The 13,965-nt window shown below is 28.9% G+C and overlaps 1 protein-coding gene across 2 annotated transcripts in view; it reads left to right on the forward strand.

Moving 5' to 3' along the window:
* Positions 1-13,965, forward strand: part of LOC123260063 — a 174,632-nt gene that overhangs the window by 112,508 nt on the left and 48,159 nt on the right. The gene's annotated exons all lie outside the window — the stretch shown is intronic.

The following is a 13,965-nucleotide window of genomic DNA, read 5'->3' on the forward strand; positions in this document are numbered from 1 at the left end:
CTTTCAGAATTTTTACAATCTGAGATGGTTACAGTTACCATCTTCGATTGTAACAGTTATAATTTATAATAATTACAATTATTATTTTTGATAGTAATCGTTACCATTATTAATAGTAACTGTTACAATTGTCAATGATACCACCTATTATTTTGTTACTAATTAATTTTATTACCATTTTAGATAGTAGGAGTTACTATTTTTGTATAGTAGGTAGTATAATTAATTTTTCTCCGTGTACTGACATTTTTTAATTTAATTTAAAAATTAGTCAAAAAAAAAAATTTATAAAATAAAGTTGGTAAAATAAGTATATAATAATAAAAATATTTAATTTAAAATTAATTATATTATTATATGAATATAAGGAATTTTCTAAGAATAAGCAACGTGTATTTATTTTAATGCGCACATCGTTTAAATAAAACTGAATAATATTATATTACCGCGGAAGAATTTATTGCCGCAGATAAAATGAAACGGCAATGTAGTATTTTAATGTTACTTTTTATGCGACAGCAATTTACATAAAACAGGAGACATTAACAAGCATCAATAGCGACGATAATTTGTCCTGTTGTAGGTACATTGTATATATCGTTGATTGTACGTTACGAGGAACAATAATAATTATTGCCGCTCAATGGACACAATGACGCTTCAGAGTGACCTTCATTTGCATCCGCAATCACTTTATTCGCGATAGGTTATTTATTAGTCAATATTTTTTTTTGCAATTGACAATCATGTAATTATACTTTAAAAATTTCATTTTATATATTTTATTGCAATCATCTTATTAAATTAATTACTTTTGTTATTAATTATTAAAAAGTATTAATTGAAAGATAAAAATCTTCAATTAGTTAATTGAAATCTTTAGCACTTTCTCTACATACTCTATAAGTGGAAACAAACTCGTGTGCACATATCGAGGTATATATAGAGAGATATATGTGTTCACTTGATACATGTTATATATGTATATGTAATGGTATATAGCTATTTCTACAATTAAAATAGGCAGCTGTATTGATTACATATGTATTATTTACAATGTATGCATTGGTAAAAACCAAGAAATTATTCTTATTGCTATTTAAGTGCGATCACGTTAATTCAATTACTTTATGACCTTCCATTTAGTATATATTACATGTATGTATAAGTCTATAGAGAAATCATTACCTTTCGGAACATCATTATCATTACTGTTTTATTATCTATACATTGATCTTTTATTTTTTTAAATTTAATAATAATAATAATAATAATAATAATAATAATAATTATTATTATTATTATTATTATTATTATTATTATTATTATTATTATTATTTATTTTTTTTGTTTTTTTGTTCTTTTTTTTTCTTTTTTCTAATTATGATTAATATTTTAATAAAAATAAAAGAATAAGAAAAAGAAGATGATATTAAATTAACTATCAAAGACGAGTAAATATATTTATCCATAAAAGCTGAAACAATATCTCACGGTCTGACGTGAGTGGGATATCAGGCTCAGAAACTACACCAGATACTAGATATTATAGTGTAGAATGGCGCAATAACCATAGAAGAGAGCATAATACCTACATCGAGTGGTACGATCGGTCTTAGGTCGACGCAATTACCGAGCGACATTTATCGTATCATTTCCAATAGCTCGACACCTCTGTTAAATAACGGCACATACACTTTACTCTCCATACTCTCCAACATCCAATCAATTTATTAACCTACCTTAAGGTATATAGTATAAAAGTAACCACGGATAAATTAATTGGAGAATCGTGAAGCATTTTCCCGATATTTTTAATGAGCCTGCTCTCATGCTTGCCATCAGATCAGATAAACAAGATCTAATAAATATATCTATTATCTGTCTCAAGTCTCAACTCTTTACTTTTACAGATATATATGTATTATACGTATATAATCATAAGGTTGCTATTTTCATCACCAGGACATATTCGGGTCAGCTTTGCCTACATTTTACACGTCATGAGAAAATATTTCTTTTTTTTATTTATTATTTACTTGCTTATTACATAAATAATTATAATATATAAGGACATATGTGGCCTTATCTGGCCTGATGTGTGGATATATAATTTTTTTACATGTCAATGTATGACCTGATAAGTATCGATCTAAATAATTTCCATATCAAGCCAAATAAAATTTATTAACTTAATAATTAGCTTAATAAATATTTACTTATATTTAATAAATGACCAAATTATTTTCAAATAAATAAATGTATTAATCACGGAAAAAAGTAAACTGTAATAAATAACAGTCGATTTATAATAAGTAATGATCAGCTGCTAAAAATTACCATTTCAAACAGTAAAATCGTCATTTTACTATTCACTTTATAATATTTACCATTTAATCGTTACAATTTACTCTTTATATGGAAAAAAAATACTATTTCAAACAGTAATATTCACTATGTGAATGTCTAAAATGTTAAAGTATAATAATTAAGAATTCAGATTTTGATATTTATCATTTCGTACCTAAAAAATGATCTTATGATATGTAAAAAGTATAAAATAAAGTTAGTAAATTTCTAATACAAGCAACGTCAATATTTACAAAGTAAAATGGTAAATTTTAAACGCAACGCTAAAAATCAAACTGTAATTATTGACTTGCTTGAACTTGTAAAATGTATATTTTAAAAGTATAATTTTTACTGTTCCAAATATTAAATTCTCCCAGAGTGAGACCCCCTTCTCTTTCATCTGAGTTCCCCTTCTCCTCATAATATGGACTATATATTGAAATGGCAATTTTTACTGTTTGAAACTGTAATTTTTTAAGATGAAAAAGTCGTTATTTACTATAGTGACAGCTACTAATCACTTATTTTGGATATTAAATTATAAATTGTGGTTTTTATACTTTCTACATTAAGTTCTGTAATATTTATATTTTTGCCACCCCGATGTCCGCTTTACTGTTTGAAACAATAAAAATTAACCGTAATCCGAGTGAATATTACAGTTTACTTTTTTCCGTGTACTTAATAAATTCTTTTAACAGTGTATAGTCTATAATATAAAAATAAAAATCTTTTATGCCTATTCTTGATAGTCTAAATAAATTATATCTCTCGACAATGAGCTGACGTTTAACGAGCCGATAAAATCGAGCGACAAGTGTCACGACCAAATTTTATCCGGTTGAAGTATCTAAAAAAGAGAGAGTTAGCGTAGCACAATAGAGGGACAAATTTTAGCTGCCCGAGGGCGCGTCTCACGGTCGTATATTAAACCCATCAAAAATACCCAATTTTAAATTTATATTATATATTATATTACTATTCTATGATATTTTGATGTGTTGGTTATTATAATACGCGTCCTAGTACATAATATTGCCGCTTTGGTTTCGCTACTAGCTAATAAAATTAAGTATGACAAAAAAACAAGTGTTTAAATCAATTTTATGGCGACAAAAATTAAATATCAAAAAAATTTCATAATTTCAAATTATTAATTCTTCTGTATTTTTTTTTTTTTTTAAGTTGTAAATTCCGAGCCGAGGATCGAGTGTCAGACGCGGACTCAGACAGTAGTCAGTAGCCAGTAGTCTCAAGTGAAAAATGAAATTATACTCCCTTTATTTCACTTTACATTCACCCCAGTTAGACTCGTTCCGCAGCGTATTATCCTTATCCACTTTACCACCCCACGGGTCGACATATTCAAAAGGACATATTCGATCAGCCCCGAGATCCGGAGATTACTCACTCATTCATTTCCTCTTACCACACGTAGCGATTTAAATTTTGTCGCTGTCGAAAGTGACCGGTGAATTAAATCGGATCATCGCTGCTTCCGATCCACTTTCCGCCTTCGAAGTCTATTTGATTCTCTTTGCTCTCATCATCGTTATTCTCGTTAGTGCATAGCTAAAAAATTAACTAGATTAAAATTTTTTTGTCTTAAATTAACAAAAAAACTTCTTGTATTAAATAAAATTCACTCAAATCTAAAATAATTTTTTTAATTGAAAATTTTTTACTCACATTAAAAATTGAGTCAATTAAAGAGAAAAACTCATGAAGCAACAATTGAGATAAAAAATTTATTTATTAGTCAAATTGATTCAAATAAAAAATCAATTTTTTAAATAAGGAATTTTTAAAATTGCTAAAGAAAAAATTAGCTATTTAATTACTTTAAAAAACATTTTAAAAATTTTTATTTCTTGTATGAAGAAAAAAATTCTTGTATATATTTTTTCCACGAAAAAAGTTTATTTCATAAATAATTTTTATTAAAATTTAAAATAGATATTCTATCTCTTGTTATAAATAAATGTACAGAGCTTTGGTAAGTGTTGATGAAATAAAATTACTGCTGCAAGAGACTTCAAAAGGCTTTCAAACTAGGACGCAACCGGAATTGACAATTGACAGAATTGATACTGTACTCACTGGTGTGAGCACATAGTACACCGTACATGCTACATATTATAGATCACTAGCCGCGAGCGATAACCGACAACAGCAGGCTCCCTCAAAAGGGACCCTGAAATTCAACTCTCGACCGCAAAGGGCTCGTTAAACCTTTTTTCAGTATTAGAATTAGTATTACCGAATCTCCAATTATTTTTCAATTTTTTCTATCGAAATTTCTTCGCCACAAAGAAAATTATAAATTCGCCAGCGCAAATTTCAGACATTGCGTCAGAGAGTCAAAGACCCCAAATTTTTTTTAATAATATTGTAGTCGTGTAGCTGATGACAATCATGTCACTAAAATTTTTATATATGATTGTAATTAGTCCGTGGAATTCTGTCCTGGACTTCCGCTGAAAATATTCCACTGAAAATATTTATTTATATTTTAATGACATCATTAAAAATAAATGGACTTATTTTTTTAAATTGAGCGTGTTGATTTTTTTATTTGCATTAATATAATACCCAATTTATATTTTGTTAAACAGCTTGTTATCGTTGAATTGCACGCTGTGAAATAAAATTGAATGCAAAAAATAGAAATGCTGATATAAAAATTAATTTAACTCAAGAAAAAAATTATTGAACCCTTGAAATAAAAAATATTTACTAAAAAGTTAATTTTTTTTTTTTAGTATGTTTTTATAAATATATTTTCCATAAGATTGAACGAAATTATTTCTAAAAAATTGTATTGATTAAAGTAATTAATTTTTCTTCATATAGATAAAAATTTCAACAGGTTATGGGCCCAGTGGTCTGAAGAAAAATTTTTAATACAAATTCTGCAGAATATTTATAGTTGGAATGAATATAAAAAAAATCTATTCCAGAGGAATTCTTAACACTCGAATAACTATGAAAAATATAATATAAAATATGAAGGGTGAAAAAAGAGCGAGGGGACGAGAAAATAATGAGTCACTGCAGTCCGGATCAAAATAACTATCGCTTATATATTTTGGACTCTAGAGTAGTATAGTATTCCTGGCTGAGAATCTGCACTGGGTATGATGGATTACTGTTAAGTTTGATCCGCAAATGTGGGTATTGAAAACGAGAATCAATCGAGAGCCGTTCGGTCAACCACTCACCACTCGAGCTCGAGAGTAATATCCAAGCGATTGTCGATGCATTGTGCTCGCGATTTATCTTTTCATTATTCGACAAATCAACAACCAAGTCCGGATATTTTATATTTTCTTCAGCTTCTTCTTCTTCGTTCATTAAATTCTTTTTTTTATTCCTTGAGATTAACAATTATTTCCTAAAATTAGCCAGGGGAGGAACCGAAAAGGCGGGCATTCGCATACACGAATGAACAACTACCGAATATAAATATAAAAGGGTTACCGTGTAAGTACAAAAGCGTTCCCCCTCGTTTTTAGGCATTCAAATCTAATGGTTGTGATATTCAATGAAATTCAAGGAGCCGTTCTCAACCGATCTTCAGTCTTGCGTTCGCTAGTGTCTAGGGCACTTCTACTTTAAATTAACTTTGTAATAATTATTAATAAGTTGTAAATTTGTAAGTTAATTTTAAAACTTTTTGACTTGTACTTTGTAAATTTTTTTTTTTTTTTTTTTTTTTTTTATTAATTAGGACGGTCGCGTTTGTCACGAATCTGAGCAAGTTTTTTTTTTTTTTGATGCCCCGTGTGCATTTCCTGTGACTATTTAATTGTGACTTTTGCGTGTTCTTAAATTTTGTGGTAAATTATGTCAGTTTTAATTATTTCAAACAAAAATTTATTATTCTTCTGGGAAAAAAAATTAGCAACAAAATATGTATTTTACATTTTTTCTTCAGACTAATTTTTATTTAATTCAAAATTATACACAGAAAAAAAGATTCACTTGAGCCAAGAAAATATTTTTCTTCCTAATTATTTTCTTGAGAAAAAAAATTTTTTTTTGACAAGAAATTTCACTTGTTCCAACAAAATTAATTCTCTTGCTTTAAGAAATACGTATCTTGATCCAAGAAAATTTATTTTAGTCAAGAAAATCTTGTTTTGAGAAAATTCAGCCTCTTGCTCCAAAAAATTGAGTTCTTAATAGAAATAAATTTTCTTGTCTTGAGAAAATTTCTCTCTTACTCCAAAAAATTAAATATAAACATAGAAGTAAATTTTCATTAATATTTTTATTGATTAATATGTCAAATGGGAAGATGAAATAATATTTCATCATTTTTTTTCATTCAATGTGTATAATTGCACGCTAAAATAATATAAAATGGATATCAAATATTCAAGAGAAAAATTTTCTCAAGAAGAGAAAATTTTTTTCTCAGCTGAAGTAGGTGGCGCTGCTTCCCTAAAGTATCTAAAAATCTTGATCAAATACAAAAATTTATTGTATCAAGTATTTATGATAATTTGAATTAAGAAAAAATTACTTCCACCTAGAATAGAATTTCAAGAAAAATTTTTACTTCGGCCAACACAACTTCGGTCTTCCTTCAGACACCGGTAAATTTTCTTGAGCCAAGAATTTTGCTCTCCAGTCAAGAAATTTTTCTTTTTGTGTAATAATAATATAAAATATTTAAATTTCTTACGCTAAAAATTAGAATATTGATTATAGAAAAAAAAACAGACAATAAATACGACTAGAGCTAGCTATCAGTCAAAGATGATTAAAAACTGGATTTAGCACGTAATATCTTGTTCACGGGGATAGGGATCCAGATGAGTCGATTTCTCACGGTTCTCCGAAAAGTTGTTGGCGAAATTAAAAAAAAAACTAAATAAAGAAAGAAACTGAGGGAGCTAAGAAAGAAATTCCATGCTCGAAACTTTTATTCCGAAAAAGTTAGTAAACAAAAAGCAAAACCACGGAGTAGAATAAGACACGCGTTGATGCAATTAAATTACGACCAATCACTCTCTCACGAAAAAAGTACCCACTCGGTCCTTATTACTCCTTTATTCATCGGCATCGGGATTCTCTATTTCAAACGTAACCGACTGATGTGCTGTGGATGATTCGCCCCCAAATTATATCCTCGACTACGTTAATTGTCCCGATCACGAACTGCAAGTCTCAACCTTACCTCTATACTACTCGTTCGTCTTATTATGTTACTCCTCGCTCCTCCATACAGCCACCGTTCATTATTTCGTAGACGCAAATTAGCAAACACTGGATCTCGATAAATGAAACGGATTTCTCCTATATCATAATAACAATAATATAACACCGTTATCTTTTTTTGCTGCCGATAAATGTCTACTCTTATTCAATAAAATAACAAATCCGCAAACAATAACGCTTAATTACCTTTGTCTCGCTAATGACTATTTGAAAACAGTCTCCGATACGTTCCGTAAAAAATTAATAAATTGAAATCTCCAAAAAAAAAAAAAAAAAATAAAAGGATTATTTAAAAATTTTTTTTAGTTAATTAGACCGCGATTTTTCGACTCGAAGAGGAAATAATTTCACTGCACAGTACGTGAGAAACACGCGGACGTAAAGTGTAAAGATATGACTCGGATACCGGCAGTCCGCGAGTAAAAGGAAAGGGAGAGGGAGAAGAAAAAGGAAGAAGAAAGAACAGAGTATAAGGAATAAGGAGCCGACAGGATGAAAATCGATGGCAACTTCTCTCATCCGACGTGATACGGCCCGGACTTAACTCTTAACTCTTATATTCGAATGGAGATGATGCGTTGATATCGCGGACTTGCCGAGTTCTTCTCGCGTGATTCGATCGTTAAGACGCGATTCACTCCAGACTATTTTCTATATTCAGTATCAGTATTACTTTTATTATTATTATTATTATTATTATTATTATTATTATTATTATTATTATTATTATTATTGTTAAAAATAAATAAAAAAATAGTATTATTAAAATACTATTTCAATTATATTTATATTGTACTATTAAAATAATAATACTGCTTTTATTATTATTATTATTATTATTATTATTATTACAGATTTTTAAATTAAAAAAAATTTTTTATTTATTTTAAAATATATTAATAATAATTTTTAAAAACAAAAATTATTATTATTATTAAAAATAAATAAAAAAACATGTATTGTATTTTATTTTTTGTTTAATCGCTAAATAATTGAAATTTTTCTCTAATTTTAACAATAATTTTATTCAATTCAATATTTAAAGGACATTAAAAAAAAAGGATTTAGTCATCGAAAGCTTAAACTTGAAAAAAAAAAAAAAAAAAAAACTTGAGGATATCAAAAGTACATGAAACAAGGCGCGCGTCCGCGAGTTTACGAGCGTTCTTGTAATTATCTCCAATAAATATCTCCGCGGCACGAGAGCGTACATATCGAAATAAACCGAGACCGAGGTCGAGGGTCACTTTCCTCTTTTTTTATTAAACTTTATTTTTCCCTTTATTATTATTTCTGTAACTTCTCTCCCCTCTTTCCACCCTGTTCATGGAGCACTCGATCTCCCTGCACTCTTTCGGTCGCCATGACCACGCTGATAAATTTATAACACCAAGCCCGAGCAGGGGTACAGGAATGTACCTGCTTAATAACTTTTCCAGTTGACCATAGCACGCGAGAATATCTATGGAGTATTGAGTAGAGGATGTGTGTAATGTGTAATGTGTTGTATGTTGTATGTAATGTGGAATATGGAATATGGAGATGCGAGATTCGCCCCTTCCCTTGCTTCTTAACTCTCGGGAGACCTCGCCGCAAACGACGAGCTAATTTTGCGATTCGAATCTCCATTAGCTCAGCTTTTAACCTCAACCTTATCTTAATTTCTCATTATTACATTTTAAAGCCCTTGTCCTCTTCTCCTCCCTCTACCTCTCTATATTTTTATAATTATTTTAATAATAATAACAATAAAATAATAATAATAATAATAATAACTAGCCATCTTGCAGTCACTATGTGACTACCGTGACTTGTGAACTATAAATAAACAAAATTTTGCTTTATTAAATAATGAGTTTTTGTTCAATTGCACTGTACTATATAAAATATTGATAATTTTAAAGATATAAGCTCATCCCGATGTTACACTCATTAAGAGCTTTCATTTGAGTACCCACATGCATTTTAATATATTTTTCATACATACATATATATAAATATATAAAATATATGAAAAATTGATGTGGGTACTCAAATGAAAGGTCTCAATAAGTGTAATGTCGGGGTGAGCTTATATCTTTAAAAATGTCAATAGTTCACAAGATATTTGTTAAAATATCCAGTAGTTTCTTAACTATTGACGTTTTTAAAGATATAAACTCATCCCGATGAGCTTATTAAATAATGAGTTTTTGTTAAATTGCACTGTACTTTTTTAAATATTGACAATTTTAAAGATATAAGCTCATCCCAATGTTACACTCGGCAAGAGCTTTCATTTGAGTATCCACATGCATTTTGATATATTTTTCATATATACATATATATAATATATATAAATATATGAAAAATTTATGTGGGTACTCAAATAAAAGGTCTCAGTGAGTGTAATGTCGGGGTGAGTATATCTTTGAAAATATCATTAGTAGACAAGACACAATGTCATTTCTTAATTATTGACGTTTTTAAAGATATAAGCTCATCTCGATGTTACACTCATAGAGACCTTTCATTTGAGTACCCACATGGTATTTTTTATATATTTTATATTTATGGTATTTGTGAAATATATAAATATATAAAATATATAAAAAATTGATGTGAGTACTCAAATGAAAGGTCTCTATTAATGTAACATCGGGATAAGCTTATATCTTTAAAAATGTTAATATTTCACAAGATAAAAGGTCATTTCTTAATTATGTATATAGAGATAGAGCATTTTCGAATGTAGTCTAAATACTTATTATAATAAATTAACTATTGGTGAGAATAATATGAAACTATGAAAAGGTACAACAACAGGTCAATACTTTTCCAACGATACCAAATTTAACCATAAAAACCAATTTTATCATATAAATACAGTGGCCACCAAATTTTGGTTATTCTGTTAATAATATAGATAATAATTTTATCACAAAAATTATTATTATTATTACAATCATCATTATGGTAATATTAATAAAAAATTAATTATTAAACAACAAACATTCAGAAAAATAATTTAAATGTAAATGTTAATTATTTATTTAATCAGTGGACTGCTTCTTAAGCGAAGCGTACGTGAGATGAATCGTGTGACCTGGCATCCGACAGCGGAACACTCGAGTCTCGGTTGTCGCGCGTGAAATACGCGTGTCTATCGCGGAAGTCTACAGGAACGGTCTGACATCTCGTAGACACACATCGCACTCGAGAGCCAGCCTTAGCATAAATACACAAACGCGTACGTGCGTGTAAAGCAAGATTAAGTTTAAAAAAGAATAAGTTTAAACCAAGATCCTTGAAACAGGAGCGCGCGATTAATCGCAACACGACGGCGAGCAATATGTAAAGCGTCTCCGCGACGACAGTAGTGATACAACACCGAACACCGGTAAGTCCTACGCACTCCGGATTCGCACGAGTGTGCATCTGTGCTGCGACGTTCTTAAGAGAATCGTAGAAACAGAAATCCAGCTCGCAGAAAAACAGTTAGTTAACTTTTACGCTAAAGAGAGAGAATTCAGCAAGCTTCATGACTCATGAGCGAAACAACGAGGTGATTAAAGGGGCTTGTTTAAAGATAACACCGTCCCGCAATGTCATTAACTATTATTTTATCATCGCCTTGTATTAGCTTCTCTTTATTCTAGACTAGACTATTATATATAATGTGCTTTTTTCTCATTCAATTTAACTTAATTTGTACAGTATTTATTACCTCCGGTTAATTCATTATTGTTTTATGGTACACAAACTTCCGATAAGTTTATTAACTTTTAATTAATTTATTTATTCATTTACTGTTCTTTGACAGCTTAAAATAATTGAGTCAACTGTCAATTTATTAAATATATTTTTCAATTAAAAAATTAAATTATTTTTTAATTTTTACTCCAATATTTTAATCAAGAATTATTTTTTCAATTTTGAATTTTAATAATTAAATTAAAAATTATTTTCTTAAATTTTTTATTAAATTTTAAGTTTAATATTCTCATAATTTATGTAAATAATTGAGTCAAACTATTGTCAATTTATCGAATATATTTTTGAATTAAAAAATTAATTTATTTTTTAATTTTTACTCCAATATTTTAATCAAGAATTATTTTTTTTAATTTTGAATTTTAATAATTAAATTCAAAATTATTTTCTTAAATTTTTTATTTATTTCTAAGTCTAATATTCTCAAAATTTATATAAAAATAACCAAGTATAAAAAATTTTTTTCAAATCTGTGGACAAAATTTTTTTCGCGCTTTTACTTCGAATTTTTTTTTATACACTGATAGAAAGATTCGTTTATAGTTAAAAATATTTGTTAATATTTAACAAAACATTCATTAGAGACCACTTTTTAGTCCTTAACAAATATTTCTTAGTATTTAAAAAGATTTATTAATATTTAATAAATGAATATCAGATTTATTATATACAATCAAATCATTTTAAATAGTAAGAAATATTTGTTTAATGCTAAAAAGTGGTCTCTAATAAATGATTTGTTAACTATTAACAAATATTTTTTAATACAAATAAATCCTTCTGTCAGTGTATTACATAATTTATTTTCTCAAAAATTTTTACAAAAATTGGATAAAAAAATCGCGTTGTATTCTCGATCAGAATCGCTTTCGCGAAATATCATGCGTCGTAGGATTGCGAGTGTGCATATTACAAGTTGCAAGTTGCAAGTAGCTAGAACGTCTGCGTGTAACGTGTAAATGGAATAAGTAGCTCTATATGTAGATGTATAGGTACATAGTAGTTGTCCAGGTTGAGACATCGGGCTCGGACACGCTCGACGAATTCGCCGGACACGTATAGTGGGATATACATGTATAATAGTAGTAAAGAGCAAGTTAAAGACCCCTCAACTATATATATATTTATATATAACTTGAGCCACGGCGGATAGATACAATGGACGATATGCCAGCCGACTAACCTATGCTAATTCGCTTCCTATTTCCCGAATAAGGAGACACCCAGCGATTGCGATAGCCTTCTTCGCTACCAGAAACTTAAATTACTCCCGGTGATAGACGTCCAATTAAATTTACCCGGCGTAATTACTGAATTTTTTCATTTTTCTCTCTACATTTTATTTATTATTATTATTTCGACTTTGTTTCAAGCGAAACATTTTTTTTCGATGTACATTTTCTGTCTCTGATTTAATATTTAGCTCCCCTCGGGTCACGTAACAAATGAAGAGACAAGAGATGGAAACGATGAGGTACCAGATTGTCGCGGCAACAAATTTGGTCCGCTGGTAGCGGTGACTTTTATTCCCGATAATAACAGAGAAGAACGAGAAGCCAACGCCGGACTGTAACCAACTACAGCCAGCGCTACGTGATCAATTTCGGAGGTCCTCGAGAATACGAATAAGAATAAAAGTAAAAATACCAATATCAACACATACAAGCTTACAAACTGTGTTCCCTCTCACCTTCTCAGTCCTAACCAGAGTTATATTAACAGAGTCCATCACTGAAGTCTGGACAAGACAACAACACTTATACTTAGTGAGCGGGTTACCTACAATAGGTGTAGTGTAGTGTAGTGTGTAGTATACGCTACGATTTTCGGACGTAATTACATACATTCGAATCATCTTGTCCCTTTGGATCTTGTATTTTGTATCTTGTATCGTACACGGGCAATCATGGCTCACTCGGTCCCAGATCTTTGTCATTAAATAAGGTTCTTTTATTTTAGAAACAAAATATTTTTTTAGCAACAAAGGATGACTTTGGAATTCGATTTAAAGATATCAAAATAATTTTTTTAGTGTTTTTCTGGATAAAAATACTGATACAAAATTTAAATCAACATCCTGTGAAAATTTTTCTTTCATATACGGACATATATACTAAAATACATTTTTATGTGTACTGATATGTCTATATATGAGCTTACTTGGCTTAATATGATCATACATGCTCGTATATAATTTTTCGACCGAAAATAGTTTTAAAATTTTCCGACAGATAGCGCATAATCGTTAAATCGTCTCCTTTTAACAGAGTTAAATTTAAGATATAAAGTTATAAAGTAAAATTATTTATTTTTAAATTATTAAAAAATTTACACAGGAAAAAAAATGTTCTTGAATCAAGTATATAATTTTGAAGAACTTATTGTTCTTAATTTGGGTAAAAAAATTCTTGATTTAAGGAAATTGTACTTGATTTAAGAATTTTTCGTCTTGATTCAAGACAATTACCATCTTCAAAATTATATTCTTAGTTCAAGAAATTTTCTCTTAAATCGTTAACTTTTTTTTTCAGTGTAGCGATAATTGATTTTTAGTTTAATCAAGTACTTAACCAATTTTTATCATTTACCATTTAAAAATCGACGTACATATTTATGAGAAAAATAATAATAAAT

This window comes from Cotesia glomerata, linkage group LG2 (genome assembly GCF_020080835.1).
Source record: "Cotesia glomerata isolate CgM1 linkage group LG2, MPM_Cglom_v2.3, whole genome shotgun sequence".
Classification (NCBI taxonomy): Eukaryota; Metazoa; Arthropoda; class Insecta; order Hymenoptera; family Braconidae; genus Cotesia; species Cotesia glomerata.